Raw genomic sequence first — 19082 nt, forward strand, 5'->3', positions numbered from 1 at the left:
TATATATATATATATATATATATATATCCAAAGAAAAATAATCAATAAATAAAATGCCGTCAACAATATAATATGGGGCTCAGGCCCATTAAAGAAATGAACAAAAATACTAAAAGGAGTTAAGAACGAATAAGATGATAAAATACATAAAAAAAACACGAATGATCAAGAAAATAAACTCTAGTGAAAAAACAAAAAAACAAAAACTAAGAGGACAAGACAGGAACCCAACTTCTACTAATATTCAAACCATTATCTTTATTCAAATTATTGGGTCTTTTTTCAATTTCTAGGGCCTCCCTCAATTTACGATAATGAAAATGACTAACCTTAGCAACGATTTGGGCCTCCTCAATGCAGATGTGATGCTTAGATTTATCTACATGTTCCGCCAAAGCAGAGGAGCAGTCCTGCCATGCTTGATGTCAGCAGCATGCTCACGAATCCTTTGATTAATCGAGCAACCAGTCTCACCAATGTAGGGAGTCCCACAAAAGCATGGGATAACGTAAACACCGTTCATATTCTTAGGGTCCACTGGGTCTTTTACAGATCTAAGGGAGCTCCATATGGTATTTAAAGGCCGAAAGGTTGAAGCCACCTTATGCTTTCTTAGGTTCCTTGCAATCTTATCAGTGGTCCATTGGATAAAAGGAAGATGAACACTAGAAAATCGATCCTTGGTATCTTTCTTAGCACTAGGACCATTTTCAGCGCTGAGGAAAGCCTTAGTACATTGGTGTCTACTATACCCATTATTAAAGAAAACACTTACGAGATGTGTTTTCTCTTCCTTAAGATGGTTCTCATCAGAAACTCTTAAAGCTCGAGTTGCTAAGGTGTTGAGAACGCCAAGCTTTTGAACTGGGAAATGATGAGAATTAGCATGAGAACCATTGGCGAATCTGACGAGTTCCTAATATACAAAATATAAAATGTTTATTGATGTATTTGTAAAAGTATTCAAATTTATAATGATTATATATATACTCTCTATATAATGTTGGTGTTTTTTAAGGTTATATATATATATATATATATATATATATATATATATATATATATATATATATATTGTAAAATTCGGGCGAATCATTGTTATAAAAAATGGAAATTGTGGAATCTTTTTTTGGAAAAATCATGGAAAATTAGCCCACCTGCAAATATTAGCCCCTAAAATTTTCCATGAGTCCAACTCTTGTTTTCTGCTAATTTCAGCAGATCGTTCTTTACCAAGTGAACATTGCTATTTTGCAATTATTCCCCATCCGCCTAATCTGCCCAAGAAGATACTTTTCTAGTAAAAATCCTTGTCGATTTCGAAGAAGATCTGTGTTCCACGAGGGTTTGTTGCTTTTCCACTTTCACCGACTCCGAAGAATCCTCATTGCCCTGCATTTTTTCATGTTTGATTTATGTTGCTTATTACATTTTCTTTGGGAGTATATGTTTCCTACTTATCTTCTAATTCTTTTTTATCCTGAGACTCTTCCTCTTTGCATATCATGTAGTGATCACCTTGAGCTCCTTCCCACCATTTGGGTCTTCGGTTCTTTTTCCAATCTTTGTTGTTCTATGAACACTTGGGGTATTTTTTAATTACATGCCTTGTTTCAAGCATGCTCTACACTGGAATGAAACATTTTCATAGTTAAGCTTTTGGATCCAAACATAGTTTGGAATCGCCAATTAACTTTGGCGGGAAAACCCTTGTTGAAATCCATCTCCACACATATTATGGCATAAGTAATCTTATAAAAATTTTCAATTTCAAGGCTATTACAATAAAACTTTCCTAATGCATTTCCAATAGAGGATAGTGATAAAGATTCCACAGTTGCAAGGGAAGGTTTGGAAGCCTTACCCAAACTAGAGTTGTGGATATTGATGGCGTTATTGAATCAAAAGTGGGAGTCCAAGGTTGCATGAAGAGGCCAATGCTACCCCAAAACCATGGCTTAGCTTCGTAGATGGCGTTTTTGTCCTCAATATTGTCAAAAACCACAATAAAAAAAATTCATGCCATAGGGTAAGTGTTTAGTTCATTTGTCAAAAGAGTTTCATTTGTACAAATCCATTTGTACAGATCTATCAACGACAGCCAAAACCTATTAAACTTGTGTATCAAATCTTGCTCTGCAAAATATTTTTCACAATTGAAAGCTTCCTCACCCAATAGAACACTAGTGAAGGAATTGAATCACCACAAGACCAAAACCATATTTTAGCATGGAACCATACAAAATCGAAAAAGTGATTGCTTTACCGGTAACCATTTCTCACAATTGAAAGCTTCCTCACCCAATAGAACATTAGTGAAGGAATTGAATCACCACAAGACCAAAACCATATTTTAGCTTGGAACCATACAAAATTGAAAAAGTGCTTGCTTTACTAGTGACCATGCCTACAAGAGACTATCTTTTTCGTTGAATTAGTGAGATTTACCATTAAACAAACTACAAAACATAGACTAGGAAAAAACCTTGATTCCCAAAAATAAATTCGAAACTCATTATACTTTATAAAAATTTAATTCAATTAATTTTAAATAGTTCTTAAATAATTTATTTTCCCACAAATAATTTATATTTTCAACCTCAACTTCTCTTCATAAAATTTGAATGTATAATAAAAATTAAAAAAATTGAATGTATAATAAAAATTAAAATATTTGATTCAATTGAGTTAGAACATTTTTGGAGAATTTATTTTCCGACAAATATTTTGTATTTTCAACCTCTCGTCGTAAGATTTTTATGTATAATAAAAAATAAAATTCAAACTTTGAATAAAAATGAGTGTCTTAAATTGAGTTATCGTCTATCACTTTATCTAGAATCAACCAGTAATATCTTAGGGTTGGATCTATGAAAACACAATGTTAAAACTTCATTTTAATATTTTAAGCACAATTAATATGTCAGTACTAAATGATGGTGTTTTTTTTCGTTTAATTTAAAAAGATATTTTAAATATCGAAAGCCACAATGCAAACCAAAATTATATCATTAAATTCCAGAATAAAAAAGAAAACATCGAATTCAACGCCGTAAAAAGAAAAAATATACATATATATATATAGATTATAAAAGTCGTGGATTCAAACAAAAAAGCTCCTGATAAGAAATATATGAATACGAATTCTCCAGAAAGGCTGGATTCAAACAAATAAAAAAGGGTATATCTACACAGATTTGGCGCGCTAAGGAACAGATTGTACACATTGAACTACCCCCACAAAGGAGGTACAAGTGTTGGATTAAATCAAATGCCGTGGAGTACGTCAAACCACTCTAGGTTGAACCTAGTAATTAGGCCGATAGGCCTTCCTTTGAAAGGGACCTTTCGTCGTCCTTTTCATTCTGATGCTGACACCTGGCGGCGAACTGACAATTAGGTTAGTCTTCATTCAAGCTTTATTCTCATCTGACACCGGGCACCTGGCGGAGTGGGCATTTTTTCCGTATTCGTTCAGGAAACTACTTAGCGGTTTTTACGACACTATTACCTGCATATCGGGCTCAAGGGCGGAGGTATTATGGATGCCGCCTCACTGAGTGAGCCTACATCACGAACAAGCCGAAACCTCGAAGTTCTGGACTGGTGAGCCCTATCGCCCCTCGCAAGACGGAGAATCATACTAAGGGGGCATTCGGTGGGACATTTTCTTCTGCTAAGAATGGGCGCGCAGGGGTTGCAGTTATCCCATAAATTTTCTGATTATGACAGGGGTTTCCAGAGGGAGACGATCGTACCAGCTGAAATTGATCACCAAGAAACACAATACGAAGACGAAGACGGAGAAGAAGGCGTAGACGAAATCAAAGAAGAGAATTACAGCAAGAAAAGAAAGGAGAAAAAAGAAATTCAAAAAGATGTGCAGCAGAAATCGAAATATCCCGATGGAATGAAAAGCCCTCTCTCGCGGAGAACACGGCAGTCTTTTCGTTTCTGCAGGCGGTGAGGCGGTGGTGACCTCTGGAAGCTTGAAGATCCCAGACGATGGCGGTGATGGCACATGATTACAACGTGAAATAATTATTCTTACACGGAGAACACGGAAGTCCTCTCGTGGCCCGCCCGACGAAGGCAGTTGTAGTGAGACGGCAGGTCGATCATCGTCTTCCGGTGAGATCGCCGGAGCAACATCTTCTTACAGGAGACAGGTTCGACTCCTTCCGCCTCGTCATCCTACGAGTTTGAGGAAAATGTGTTCATTTCTTTCTAGCCACATCAGTTTTCGAAGGGGCTTAGATAGCAAGATCCCTGAATCAGGCGGCCTGGACAGCAGGACGAAAGGAGCAAGTAGCTCTTGGGCCTATAACGCGGAAGTTGACACTGAAGCCGAGAATTCATCTTCAAATTCAGAAGGAAACTCAAGTTACAGCGCATTGAATCCATCTTGCAGGGAGGCAGGTGAAAACAGACAAATAAAATAATTGTTAGATATCATTTTTTGGGATTCAACTGCGTTAAGTAAGTCATTCAAACGTATGACCATTTCCATGAGAGGTAGTCGTAACTGACTAATTTCTCATGATTTTTGAATAGTTCACTTAGCACTCATTGCATCGGGTGATGCTCACAGGGGTGAAGAAGTGGGATTGAAACTAGTGAAATGTGGAGAACGAATCACATAGCATCAATCATCACTTAACCAGGACTTCCCAGGAGGTCACCCATCCCAGAACTCCTCTGGCTCAAGCGCGCTTAACTGTGGAGTTTTTCCCCACAATAATTGTTAATCTTGTTTCTTTGTCTACTGGAGTTTTGGCATATATATAGCTTTTAGCTTCTCTATATTATTCTCCATGTCCATTTTGACAGTTCAGCTGCTCAGACTTTATTGTTTTGTGAGAATCTTTCTTTATGCATTCTAATAATCCCCAAACATGTACTTAGGTTGGTTTCAGGCCTATTGATCTCCATGTCCATTTCAACTCAGCCACTCAAAGTTCATTGTTTAGTCAGAATCTTTCTTTATGCGTTCTGATAATTCCCAAAGTTGTACTTAGGTTTGTTTTAGGCCTATTGATCTACGTATCCATTTTCAGTTCAGAAGATGGAGAATGTATGTAATGGACATGAAAAAGGAAATTAAAACCATTCTTCTATGTAATATTTTGATTTTGATTTTGAGCTGGTGAAACTCAGGGCACAAACACTACACCATGCTTTCCTCTTAAATGGTAGGATTTGATGACTTTCAAGGCTACTTGTATTGCAAAGCTGAATCTCTGACATCAAGTGTCTTGTTTGACATCTTTAAATGCAGAGGAGGGTCATGGAATACTGGAGGGCAGTGTCATAAGGAAACTCGGGCAGAGGTAAATTCTACTTGGTTTCAAAGGGAGCTAGTAAGTAATCAAATCATGTCTGAAGCAATCAAACAACTCAGTGGCAAGAAGAATGCTCAGTTATTGAACATAACATACTTAACAGAATTCAGGAAGGATGGTCATCCCTCATTGTATTATTTAGGGGAAGGACAAGGAACAGCTCCGATGTACAGGCAAGATTGCAGCCATTGGTGTCTACCTGGGGTGCCAGACACCTGGAATCATCTTCTTTACGCCTACCTGCTTGCAAATGGGTATGCAACAGATAGAAGCACAGGGGTCAGCAAGGGATAGCATCAACAAGTAATCTACTTCTCTGGATGTTGTAAAATTTGTTTCCTCGGTGCCATTTCCTGCAAAATGGGAGGTGGATTGTTGAATTGGTTGATACATAAACAGCAGGAAGACCTGCTGAAAAGAAGAGTTTATTATATGTTCTTAGCATATACCCCCTGAACCAGGGCTGAGATGGTATTTTTTTGGAGAAATTAATAAGTTGCCGGAATGGTAGAATGGGAAACCATGACCTTTCTGTCAGTAGAACATCATGGCCCATAGTGCAATCTATGCTTAAAGTTGGGTCGCATTCTCATAAATCATGCGTTGTATGTATCATAGCTCGAGAGCATGTGCTTATGAAGCAGGAACCTTTTTCTTTTGTTGCCACTCATGGCTTTTGCCTGTTGCAACCTCTTGTATCTCATAAATAAATTAGCTGTTTTTGTATGATATGCATTCTATTTTGAGAATAGCTGGAGTCTGGACTCTGGACACAGCGGGTTGTTTAACAGTATGTTCTTGCATCATGCCTTCAGATGAAGTCTGTTGAAGTCTGTTGTCCACTGCTCTTAATTGAATGGTAAGTTGGTATTGATCAAGTTACAATTCTTGTTTCTATTCTTGTTTCTGAAAAAAGCTTGAATTCCAAACTAGAAACATATCCAAGTATCCAAATTTGTATAACAAACTTAGGATGTGTAAACACTTGAGCTGTGCATATTACATAAACTTGTTAGGTTGCTATCTATATATAACTCCCAGTTCAATGTAAGGACCTCCAACCAATTATATTTGATCAATCAATTAACACTGAGAAATGAATTTCCATATAATTGATAATACTCTTAGTGTTGGACACCAGATACTGAAGTGCAGAGATGGACCTGAGGGTATGTTAAGGGTTAACTGAATCTGAGCAATTGAAATGTGCCATTCAATATACTTAAAATGGATATGCAATAGGTTTTTGGCTGAAATAATTTTAGTCTCATGCCTTGTGGATGTTTTCTTTGTGGTTGTTATTAATGTAGTTTATTATAATAAGATATTCAATAATGCACAAAACTTGGCGGGCAAAATTTATTGCACATCTCACGCTCTGTATCTCTGTGTTTTCTCGAAGAGATGAATATATAATAAAGAACCTGTATGGTCTGAGTCCACAGTTCTCCCCACTACTCGAAGTATATCTATGGATAATATGGGCTATTCTCTTAGTAGTGCCATCTCTAATATGTGTCCTATTGATTTGCTTATACTCACCTTGGTCGTCCATCAAATACAGGACCCAATAATGAGAACACTAGTGAAACTAAGCTCTATAACAGGGTATGTGTTGTAATATAAACCAAGCTGGAGTTCATAGAGCTTACTGGTTACTCGGGTAAAGTAAGGATAGGTGATTAGTGCCCATTGAGTACATGCTATACCATTGCTTCCTTCTATTCCCTATGTGATAGGTCATACATGAATCATGGCCCGCAAGTGGTCAATTAGGGCATATAGGATACCAACTACGTATCATATTTCATATCCAGTTACAGTTGTCCGTTCAGGCCAAGGTTCCTAACCCTCAGCCTACAGGGATTGGCTACACGAAATTTCTTTTTCAAGATTGAGTTATCTTTATACATCTGTTACAGGTGTCGGTGACATCAATTTTACCACTTGAAAGCAAAAATAAGGTTACAGTTATGACGCAACATAGAAGAAGTGCATAGATTTTGCTATATAATCATATCCACAGGATGAGTTGTTTATTAGATGAAATTGTTCTGCATTCATGCTTCAACTTTCACCTTCAACATCCAGATGAAAGTCGTCCATATGACTAGGCCTATTTTATTGTAGATGAACGTTGCAGACTAGCCTGGCCATCAAAATAATAACGGGGTATATGGCGAGAGTAAATAGTCTACCATCACATCTCAATGAGCAGCAAATTTCTGCAATACTGCCGGTCAAAATGAAGCAGACTCGCATGTCCCTTAAATGTGTAATATGGATGGAGAACTTCTGGATCCTAGGAGGGGCTTGTGGGTTGTGTGCACTGATAACGTGGGATATATGATATGCTTGTAGGAAATGATCCATATAAATATTCCACTGATCATTGATGATCTCGCTTGATTGTTTGAACAGTATGATTCAATTTCATCTAGGGCAACTTATGACAGCTCTATTTTTATTATGCAATGCCGAATCTCGCTATTGTTTTGATGGCCAGTGGTAGTCTGCACCATATTTTACAATACGTGCGGTCAGATGCTCTGGCGAAACTTGTTATCTTGTCTGGAAAAGCATGAATGCAGAATAGTTTCCTCTGATTAATGACCCATTAGGTGAATGTAATGATCTGGCATAGTCTCTCTAACTCTTCTATAATGGGTCATGATCGTAATCTTATTTTTGATCTCCGATGGAAAACAAAGAGAGCTTTTCCTCGTCAGATTTTGATTTTGATCACATTGAAGATTGATCTGCCTGTGTATCTGAGGCCAGCTGTTCTTAACCACAGATTTCTACTATACACCCAGCCAAACCAGATGGATAATGAAGGAGACATGATTCTTGTAGGAGATGTGCCATGACAACAAGTACAGCGGCCCAATTTTCCACTGATCATTGTTGATAAAAACATTGATTATTTCAAAATTATTATTCAATTTCATGTTCCATGACATTTGGTCTATTTATTTGTATGTTATGATGTAATTGCAGGGGTTCTGTAGCATTATGTAGAAGGTTTTATTTACACTTCTGAAGAGGCTTGATGTTGCAGAGGCGTTATACTGGGCAACAACGTTGAACTCATTTCAGATTCTAATTTCCATGGTGCTATCTCTATGATTTTGTAAATGATTTGTTATAACTTCAGCCTCAATGATGAAGGCCATCCCAGGGCTTTGTTTTGCAGTTAGAAAGCTTCAAGAACAAGGTGCTTTGTGTAAAAATATCCTTGTTAAAGTAGTTCCAGTCTTTTCTAAACCGTTTTGATCAAGAAAAGGGATGCTATTGTTTTGATGGCCAGTGGTAGTCTGCACCATATTTTACAATACGTGCGGTCAGATGCTCTGGCGAAACTTGTTATCTTGTCTGGAAAAGCATGAATGCAGAATAGTTTCCTCTGATTAATGACCCATTAGGTGAATGTAATGATCTGGCATAGTCTCTCTAACTCTTCTATAATGGGTCATGATCGTAATCTTATTTTTGATCTCCGATGGAAAACAAAGAGAGCTTTTCCTCGTCAAATTTTGATTTTGATCACAATGAAGATTGATCTGCCTGTGTATCTGAGGCCAGCTGTTCTTAACCACAGATTTCTACTATACACCCAGCCAAACCAGATGGATAATGAAGGAGACATGATTCTTGTAGGAGATGTGCCATGACAACAAGTACAGCGGCCCAATTTTCCACTGATCATTGTTGATAAAAACATTGATTATTTCAAAATTATTATTCAATTTCATGTTCCATGACATTTGGTCTATTTATTTGTATGTTATGATGTAATTGCAGGGGTTCTGTAGCATTATGTAGAAGGTTTTATTTACACTTCTGAAGAGGCTTGATGTTGCAGAGGCGTTATACTGGGCAACAACGTTGAACTCATTTCAGATTCTAATTTCCATGGTGCTATCTCTATGATTTTGTAAATGATTTGTTATAACTTCAGCCTCAATGATGAAGGCCATCCCAGGGCTTTGTTTTGCAGTTAGAAAGCTTCAAGAACAAGGTGCTTTGTGTAAAAATATCCTTGTTAAAGTAGTTCCAGTCTTTTCTAAACCGTTTTGATCAAGAAAAGGGATATAATCCCAGTTTTGTTTTTGTATCTCCTCCAAAAAAACTTTTATAAGTAGAAATGTTTGTGATCTCTAATGAAATTTAAAGAGAATAGTTGGCTGGAGCTTTATGTTTTTTTGATGCTTCAAGTCTTTGGATAATTTACGCTCATATATATATATATATATATATGCTGAAGACATACTTGTGTTGACTTGTGTGTCCTTGTTGGCAGTTTCCTTTTGCAGTCTTTTGTGAACCTATACATTTATTGTTAGTTCAAAGGCACTGGAAAGGAAAACTTTCGGGCGTGAACTGATAAAGTTCTTGTCATGGAATTGTGACATGAGTTGCTGGTTGCTTTTGCACATTACTTGCTCATTGGCTAGCTGTTGTTTCTGTATTCAGGTTACAGTTCTCTTGTTACAATGCATCCTTTCTTTTCCCAGCAATAAATTTTGATGCACACATGGCTTTTTATGTCATGGAAATTGAATAAGAAACGTACCGAATTTGCAATATGGAATGACTCGATGAGTATGAAGATGACACGCAAATACCTACAAGGCAGCATTCACATCAAGAAAATTGTAGCTGAATAGAGAAATCACATAAGCAATAGGAACATGCCCATAACCCAATGTTGTGGAATTAGAAAATTTGCATTCTAAAGTTGCAGACGATGGGAGCATTCACATCAAGAAATTGTAGCTGAATAGAAAAATCGCATAAGCAACAGGAACATACCCATAACCCAATGTTGTGGAATGTAGAAAATTTGCATTTTAAAGTTGCAGATGGGAGAACTGAAAAACCTATCTTTCTGAAAGAAGTAAGCCTATAACCTAGCTTTGTGCTCTTCAAACGCTGACAAGCACAGCAAACTGAATTGCAGACTACAATAACCAAAAGCCACAAAGAGGCATTCCCAGTCAGGGATCGCCTAGTGAAGCTTGCAAAGAAGCTTAACCAATTCATTCAGTATGGAAGGAAAATTTATGGTCTTTGGAGTTGTAACTTACAGATCTTGTCACTGATGTACACGAGTACCCAATAGGGGATTAACTTCGGGTTCTGAGTGAAACTTGAATTGTATTTAGGATGTCGAGTGCATAATCACTATAATACAAGGAAATAGGATATTATTATAACTGCTATATGTTTGTCCAATGATTCTTTAAAAGTGTTTGCCTGTAGATTTCCTCCTGCATTTGTGAACACAGCACAATGGGTATGCTAGCGGCAAAGTCTTATGGTATTTCGCTCTCTTTAAAAAGAATTCTATGAACGCTATGAACGCTTTCTCATCCAATTGCACAAACCTATTTTTTGGTTCATCTATATAAATGATACTAAATGAATTTTATGAAAAGCAACTTACAATTAGTTAATGTTTTAGTTATAGTGTGAACCACCAATGTAAGTGATTTGTCTTAATATTTGCAAATCTAATTCCCCGCTTTTCAATTACCATGTAAAACACTGTAATTTACTTTTCCGCTGGTACACGCTGGTCATCGTGGTTAGTGCCTTCGTCACTACTGAGCTTTATATATGCTTGCCTATCTATATAGGTTTCCTTCTTTTACTAATCCTATCGGCCTCTCTTTGTACCTTTTGGGACAATTGCTAGTATATTTTGTTTAGTTCTTTCTCTCCTTTTGATCTTATAGTCTTTTATTTTCAAATTAAAAGAATAAATTATTTCATTTTCAATTTTATTTTATGTTATAAAATATTTTGGACATTACAAATTATTTCAATTTGCATAGATTTTATTATTCATATGATAACTTCCTATTTATAAAATAAAAAGTAATTAGACTTAATTTCATTGATTTTTATATCTTTAAATAATATATATATAGATATGAGAATTGATGAAGAAAGAAACTATTAAGACTCGTACTGGATGTTTTTGCCCAAAAGATCTATACTAATGAGATATCCATGATTTATTCCAACCCTTACTAGTATAAAACATCATAGATTCCTCAAATTTCGTAGCTTAGAGTGTTACTTCCTTTGTATAAAAGATTGTGATATTAAAGTCATATTTATTTATTTTTAATAAATTTCCATTTTTCTTTAAATAAAGTATCTAATTCATAAACAAAAAAACAAACTATTTGAAAACCTACACAAAACAATTAATCCTTACCTTTTATTTAAGAATTGTGTTGTAATTATATTAAATTGAACTTAAATATCATTTAATCAATAAAACAATTAATTGATAAAACAACAAAAATAATTAAATTATTAAAAAAACACACACTAGTATTTTGGAAAAAAAAAAAACAAATTTATCAAAAAGGCCTCCAACCTCTAGTGCATACTCTTCCAACTTTCAAACAAAGATTTGCTACAGGTCAAAGTAATATATCCCAAATTTCAACACTTCCACCATCACTGGCTAAAACAACTAAAACAACTAAATTTTCATTAGCCTCAGACCAAGTACAATGATAAAGTTGGCCCCAATCAAACGTACAAACCTCAACGATCTCATTGGGAATAAGTCCTAGTATTTCTTTCATAAGTCAAGAACACCTCAAAATACTCGCCAGCCCAATGAAACGTACAAACCTCGACGATCTCATTGGGAATAAGTCCTAGTATTTCTTTCATAAGTCAAGAACACCTCAAAATACTTCAGTTCTTTACTGCACTGATAGCAACTATGTAAACTATAGAAGATTTTAAATTGTGGTTGGGGTGCTAGTGGGATCAGGATGGCCTATCAACTCTTGAGGTAAGTGCCTAGGCACATTTATGTCAATAATGTTGGAGTCACGATTACCGTTACACCAAAACCCGCAGGTGTTAGTAAACAGACACATTGTTCGATTTAAGCACATGGCACGAAACACACGGGGAACATTGGATTATCCTTCTACACTGCCACTAACGGGGAGCGCAACAATCTCTCCCCCAAACGCAAGCCAGGTGTATTTCGAACTCGAGACCCTTGGCTCTGATACCACTTGTTGTTCTTCATGCCCCTGAATTTGCTGTTCATTTTCTTGTATTGGTGGTATGTTTTCCTGTTGCTATTCAAATCTGTGAATAACTTTCTTGACCTCCAACTCACTTACAATCCTCTTGAACATTTCTGACTCATTAAATATAACATCCCTGCTTCTAATAATTTTATGTTTGACTGGACCCCATAATGATAACCAAGATCTTCATTCGCATATCCCAAAAAAATGCATTTCATAGATTTATCATCTAGCTTAGTTCTATTTTCTTTGGGAATATGTACGAATGCTTCACATCCAAAGATTGAGAATAATTCAAATTCTTACCAATCCAAACTTCTTCAAGGATACCACCATCCAAGGTTGTAGTTGGAGATCTATTTATGAGGTAGCAAGCGGTCCTGACTTCTTCAACCCAAAAATTCTTCTCCAAACCAGAATTGGACAACATACTTCGCACCTTTTCCATAATGGTGCGATTCATCATTTCTGTGACACCATTTTGTTGAGGAGTACAAGGCACAATCTTCTCATGCTTTATGCCAAACCTGTTACAATATTTCTTAAATGCATTTGAGCAATATTCTCCACCATTATCTGTTCTTAAACACTTAAGCAATTTGTTAGTCTCTCTTTCAACAGCAACATGGAATTTTTGAAATATTCCAAACACTTCATTTTTATTTTTCATAGGATATGCCCAAACTTTCCTGGATGCATCATCTATAAATGTTACAAAATATGATGCTCCTCCTAATGATTTGATGTTAACAAGCCCAAACACATCTGAGCGTACCAATTCTAACACATTTTTCTTTTTGTCATGGCCACCTCTAAGGAATGAAACGCTTCTTTGTCTACCATATATACAACGCTCACAAAGATCAAGATTGTAGGATTTAAAACCCGGCAATAAATTTTTATCAACAAGGATTTTTAAGCCTTTCTCGCTCATGTGACCCAAACGTTTATGCCACAGATCTGCTGAATTTCCTTCTTTTTGTTGTTAAGAAATTTACTGCATAACATTAATAATTACCGAGAGGAATATATATAAGAAATAACCAGCAACAAGCATAAACACATAAACACAAATGTTTATCTGGGAAAACCCCAAATCAGGGGAAAAACCAAACCTAATAAGATCTCATTAGCATTGGCCAAAACCCTGGCCAATCCGACCAAGTGAGCCTTCACCTCTCACCTCCAAGTCTTGCATTACAATGAAATCCTTCAAGCCTTTTATAAGCTCCATTACATATAATACCACCGGAAAAATACTATGGGTGCACAATACCATGTGCCCCAAAACCATCACTGTTTAACCTGGTCAACTTTGACTCTAACCCGAGTCAAGTTTACCTAACAATTCCCCCCTTAAACTTGACTTGGGGTTCCTTAACTAACTCCAGCCAAACCTGCTAACTGAGACAATCTCGCTCACTCTAGCCCTTACCCCCCTAAGAGTTTTTACCCGGGGTATTGTTAACCCGACATCCCCCCTATCACCTAGGTCTAACCAGACTTTACTAGTGATTACCCAGGGGTACACATGCCTTACCAGGGCTTACAGTAGTATGCCCATTTACATGCAATAATTTTGACTTCATTATTTTTTTTTTGTTGTTTCATTGTTGCTATTCTAACCCATCCTCTCTCATTTAATACGGCCAAGCAACTACGTGCATTCAGGGGACACGTGTACATGGTTCGGAATAGTATACTGCGCTTAAACTGCCAACCCTTTCCTAGAATTAGTAGCACAATACATCAAATGGTGAGGTAGGCCTTTGTGGCCACGACAACCACTCAATATGTTCCACGAATATCCCATTATGCATCAAATCTCATTTCCAAAGACCAAGGGAGAAATCGTCAATTCACGTGAGAGCACTAATAGTCAGAATCCATTAAAGGCACGACCAGCACGCCAATCGCTTCCCAGATTTGACAAATCATTCATCTTGGAGCTTGATTGCATCTTGAACCTCTTTAGATAAATCACAACCTCCATAATTCCACATTGCCACAATTCAGATCTTTTCATCCCATGAGTCCCATGCACGATAAACAAGTTTCTTTGCGTACTTCCTTGACTTTGTTGTCGACGCTTCTCGTCCTTCAACCTCTTCATGTGGAATCAATCCAATAGATGATACAAATATGATTAAGCAATTAGGCATGCAGAAATCCAACTGATCAAATCTGAAACCCAATGGCCCATCTCAATCCTTCAACGTAGGCCCTGACCACATCATTGATCCATATTCATACCAAATTTAAATTCAATTATCTCTTTAACCATTTTCAATGGTGATCTCATGATCAATAACAACAAACTTCTGCGCTGATCCTTTTATCCATTGGGCTAAAATAAATCCTTCACTGAAGGCGTACATTCGAAGCTCAAACCCTCAACCATGGCTCTGATACCAATTGTTAAGCCATTTACCCGAGAACACAAATTAATTACAGAGAATTACTGAGAGGAACAAATATAAAAATTAACCAGCAACAAACATAAACACATAAACACAAATGTTTATCCAGGAAAACCCCAAATCCGAGGAAAAACCCAACCTAATAAGATCTCATTAGCATTGGCCAAAACCCTGGCCAATCCAACCAAGTGAGCCTTCACCGCTCACCTCCAGGTCTTGCATTACAATGAAGTCCTTCCAGCCTTTTATAAGCGCCATTACATATAATACCACCAGCAGAATACTATGGGTGCACAATACCATGTGCCCCAAAACCATCATTGTTTAACCTGGTCAACTTTGACTCTATCTCGAGTCAAGTTTACCTCACAAATAAATCTAAAGTTCAGAGGGTGCATTAAGTATAATTAGTATAGACACTATCTGAATTCATTTAAATTTGGATATGTGAAGTTCCAAAATGTATATGACAAGTTCATTCAAATTAACAACATATCATATTTGGAACTTGAGATATGAAATCAACTATAATCAACCATAGTATAGATAGGTTTGGATTTGTATGATATATAACCATTTTAAAAAGTTATCATCATATTTTGTCCTTTTTAAAGTATTATTAATACGATATTGAATTATACAACAAATTGAAATGAATCATTTAGATAAAAGATTAATTACATTCGGGTTTCTAAAAATATTAATATTTTATTAAAAAAATTATGAAAGAAAATATGGTAAAATGTTAAACTACATATTGCATTGAAAAAAAAATATGAAGAAAACAATAAAAAGGGATAATCCCAAATGAACCATTCATAATAAACCAAGCTCTTTAACTTTCGATTTGCACAAAGAAAATCCAAATCCCATATCAAGCTCTTTAATTTTCGATTTGCATTAACAAAATAAATCATATTTTGACAATGGAGGCGTACCTTAATTTTAAAAAATCGTGCCATTTCGTTTCCTCTTCTCGTTTCATTTCTACACAATGACAAAAACATTGGGCAGATCAAAAGAGACTTTTTAGAGATCTCAATGGGCAACACCCACAATGCTCTGCAACACTCATAACGCGAATAACATCAGTGAGTGCATTCACTTGTAGATAACAGTGTAAAATCAATCAATACAAACCCTGCAAGCATGGAGGGAGATTTTGTTGAAATTTAAACAAATTGCACGTCATATTTAAAAGGTAAGGTTATGTATTCTTTCGACTTCTGATTTTGCACAAATATAAATGGTACATATTTGTATTTGATCATGTGCAATATCTATGTGGCTTCATCGTTAGCATGAAAAATGCAATCCAATAGAATAGTAATATTGGCCAGAATACCAACACGTCAAATATATAGAAGAATGTCATTACTAAAGAAATACAAAATGCCTTTGTTATAGAGTACCATAATTTAAACTAGGGCAGGTGCCGAATGCATGCCCTGAATTGTTAGACTGCTTGGTAGGCAGCCACTGACCCTCCATGACTCCATCAATAAATTCAATATATAAATTCCTAGTCCATGACCCCATCAATAAATTCAATATATAAATTCCTAGTCTATAAGAGACAATGTAAAACCCATCTATAGAAAAATCCCTCAAAACATAAATGTCTGCCAGCATGTCAAGGCCTAACCATCTACCCAATTAGTGTCGAGTAGATTTATCCAGATAACACTGGAAACCTCTCCAAATGTTGCTCTTCCCTCTGGCTACGGCAGAGGAGGGCAAGTCCCCCACGCCGTCCTCGCCACCATTCGTCTCCATATGAACATCGGCTTAGCGCATAAATATTTTGTGTATATACCTTAGCTTGATGGTATGCTATGATATACACTTACTATGTAGACCGCAATCGAAAGGCCCATGAAATGATTCTTACAGCCCCAAAGGGAATTTCCCTGCATGAGATGGGGTCGCAGCGGTGCCGGAATCCTGTGGGAAATGGGAGGGGCCCGATGTGTGAGGCGTAGTTGAAGATGGGGATTGGGGAACCCCGTTTCCGCATGACTATATTTTATAAATATTACATTGGAATACAATCTGGGTGCACTAAATTATTGTGATATGGCATTGAATATTCATTAATCAGCTTTCACCATATTGGAGTTAATACGGGTATGCCAGAGAGCTTGAGAGTGCAGAATAATTGGAAACATGGATGCCCATGAATAAATGTTTAATGGAATTATGCTTTATCGAGGAGTTGTGGATTTAATATAGGCACGCCAGAGAGATTGAGAGTACGACAGACTTGTTGGATTTAAAGTTAGGCTAAGTGGAATCCCTCAACAATAGAGGTATCATAACTTTTTATGGTTTAAATTCGAAATCAAACGTCATTTTGACAGGTTGTAGATATAAAAGGAACATCAAATCTGACAAGGAAAATTTTCTAGCCATCATCAAATACGTCCTGAAACCCAACATACGTCCTACAGGACGTCAAAATCCAAGCCTGCAAAGGGGTATGAATTCTCCAGAAGCGCTAAGAATTCAAACACAAAGGAGGTAAAAAGAGTACATGGGTATAAATTCTCCATAAGTGCTATGAATTCAAATACAAAGGAGGTAAAAACAATACATACATGTATTCTCCATGTCTAAGGATTCAAACACGATGAATTCTCCAGAAATGTTGAGAATTCTAACAAATGTGAAGAGAATTGTGATTTGAATGATCCACCTTTCCGAGTGAGGCGTGTTTAAAGGTAGGGATTTCAAATCTGAAACAATTGACGGTTTTTATAACTCTAGTGTTTTGATCATTTTAACAAAAATAATTTCAAATCTGAAATCCCTGATGGTTTTTACAAGTCTACTGTTTTGATCATTTTATAAAACAAAAGTTTATGGGTCACGCACTTTTAAGTAGAAATTTCAAATCTGAAAGACCTGAGGGTTTTAATAATTTAGTGTTTTGATTATTTTTAACAAGAAAAATGATTAATCTAATGGCTCCAAACCATGTTTGGCTCCAAAAACTTGATTATGAAAACATTTCATTTCAATGTAAATCATGCTATGAAATAGGGCATATAATTAAAAACTTCCCCAAATGTTTTCAGAGTAACAAAGACAGAAAACAACCCTGAAGGTCCAAATGGTGGGAAAGAGCACAAGGTGATCACTATACAGTGTACAAAGAAGAAGAGTTTCAAAATAAGAAAGAATCAGAAGACAACAAGGAAACAGAGTTGGTCAAAGAAAAAGCATCGACAACAACAAAATCTAAGCAGGGCAAAACACATAGCAATGTGGATCCTTTGGATCCCAGTGAGGATTCTTCCGACATAGTGAAAGTGGAAAAGTAGCAAACCCTCGTGGAAAACAAATCCCCTTTTGAAACCGCAAGGAATAACGTTAAAAAGGCAACTTCTTGGGCATATCAAATAGATGAGGAAGATTTCAAGAATAGCAACGTGCACTTGCCAAAGAACGACCTGCCAGAATCTGTAGAAAATGCGGGTTGGACTCAAGTTGGGAAGGAAGGAAAAAAAATCACCAAGGAAAAAAAGAAATTAGACTAAATCAAAATAAAAATAGTAAAAATTGAATGTAAATATTCTGGATATTAGGCGGGTTTTTGGAAACTTTTTAGTTAGAAAGGGACTGAAATTTTTTAATAATATAGAAGACAAAAAGACCATTTATGACATTGGTTTGTGTTTTTTGGGTAGTGTTGGTCTATTCATGCAACCTTGAACTCCCACTTTTGTTCCAGTAATGACATTAATCTACATGGCCCCAATTTGCGTAAGACTTATGAACCTTCCCTTGCATTTTTGGAATCTTCCATCGCTTTCATCAATTGAAAATGTGTTGGGAAAGTTAACTATGTTTGGGTCCAAAATCTTGATTACGAAAACATTTCATTTCGATCTAAATCGTGCTATGAGATAGGGCATATAATTAAAAACTTCCCCAAATGTTCTTAGAATAGCAAATACTAGAAACAACCCTAAAGGTCCAAATGGTGGGAAAGAGCACAAGGTGATCACCATACAATATACAAAGAAGAAGAGTTTCAAGATAAGAAGGAACTAAAAGACAAGAAGGAAGCATAGTCGGTCAAAGAAAATGCATCTACAACAACAAAATCTAAGTAGGAAAAAATGCATAGCAATGTGGATCCTTTGGATCCAAGTAAGGATTCTTCGAACACAGTGAGTGGAAAAACAACAGATGGAAAACAAATCCCCTTCAAAAACCTCAAGGAATAACATTAAAAAGGCAAC

General features: G+C 36.3%; 1 long non-coding RNA gene and 1 pseudogene across 3 annotated transcripts; one reads left to right on the top strand and one right to left on the bottom strand.

Annotated features, from left to right (window-relative positions):
* The first annotated feature begins 3444 nt into the window (after nucleotides 1–3444).
* Nucleotides 3445–6091, top strand: LOC149249810 (uncharacterized). Of its 3 annotated transcripts, none has more exons than XR_016265911.1 (2): nucleotides 3445–4419; nucleotides 5279–6091. It is a non-coding gene; the product is annotated as an uncharacterized LOC149249810 (long non-coding RNA). The 3 variants fall into 3 exon arrangements; XR_016265909.1 differs by having other exon boundaries at nucleotides 3451–4419; XR_016265910.1 differs by lacking the exon at nucleotides 5279–6091 and adding an exon at nucleotides 5158–5177 and having other exon boundaries at nucleotides 3451–4419.
* Nucleotides 6092–16007: 9916 nt separating this feature from the next.
* Nucleotides 16008–16611, bottom strand: LOC149249811 (protein RER1A pseudogene; annotated as a pseudogene).
* Between the last annotated feature and the right edge of the window lie 2471 nt (nucleotides 16612–19082).

Source organism: Pinus tabuliformis, chromosome 7, assembly GCF_031772625.1.
Source record: "Pinus tabuliformis cultivar Carrire ecotype Pingquan chromosome 7, CPIR1, whole genome shotgun sequence".
NCBI classification, from domain to species: Eukaryota; Viridiplantae; Streptophyta; class Pinopsida; order Pinales; family Pinaceae; genus Pinus; species Pinus tabuliformis.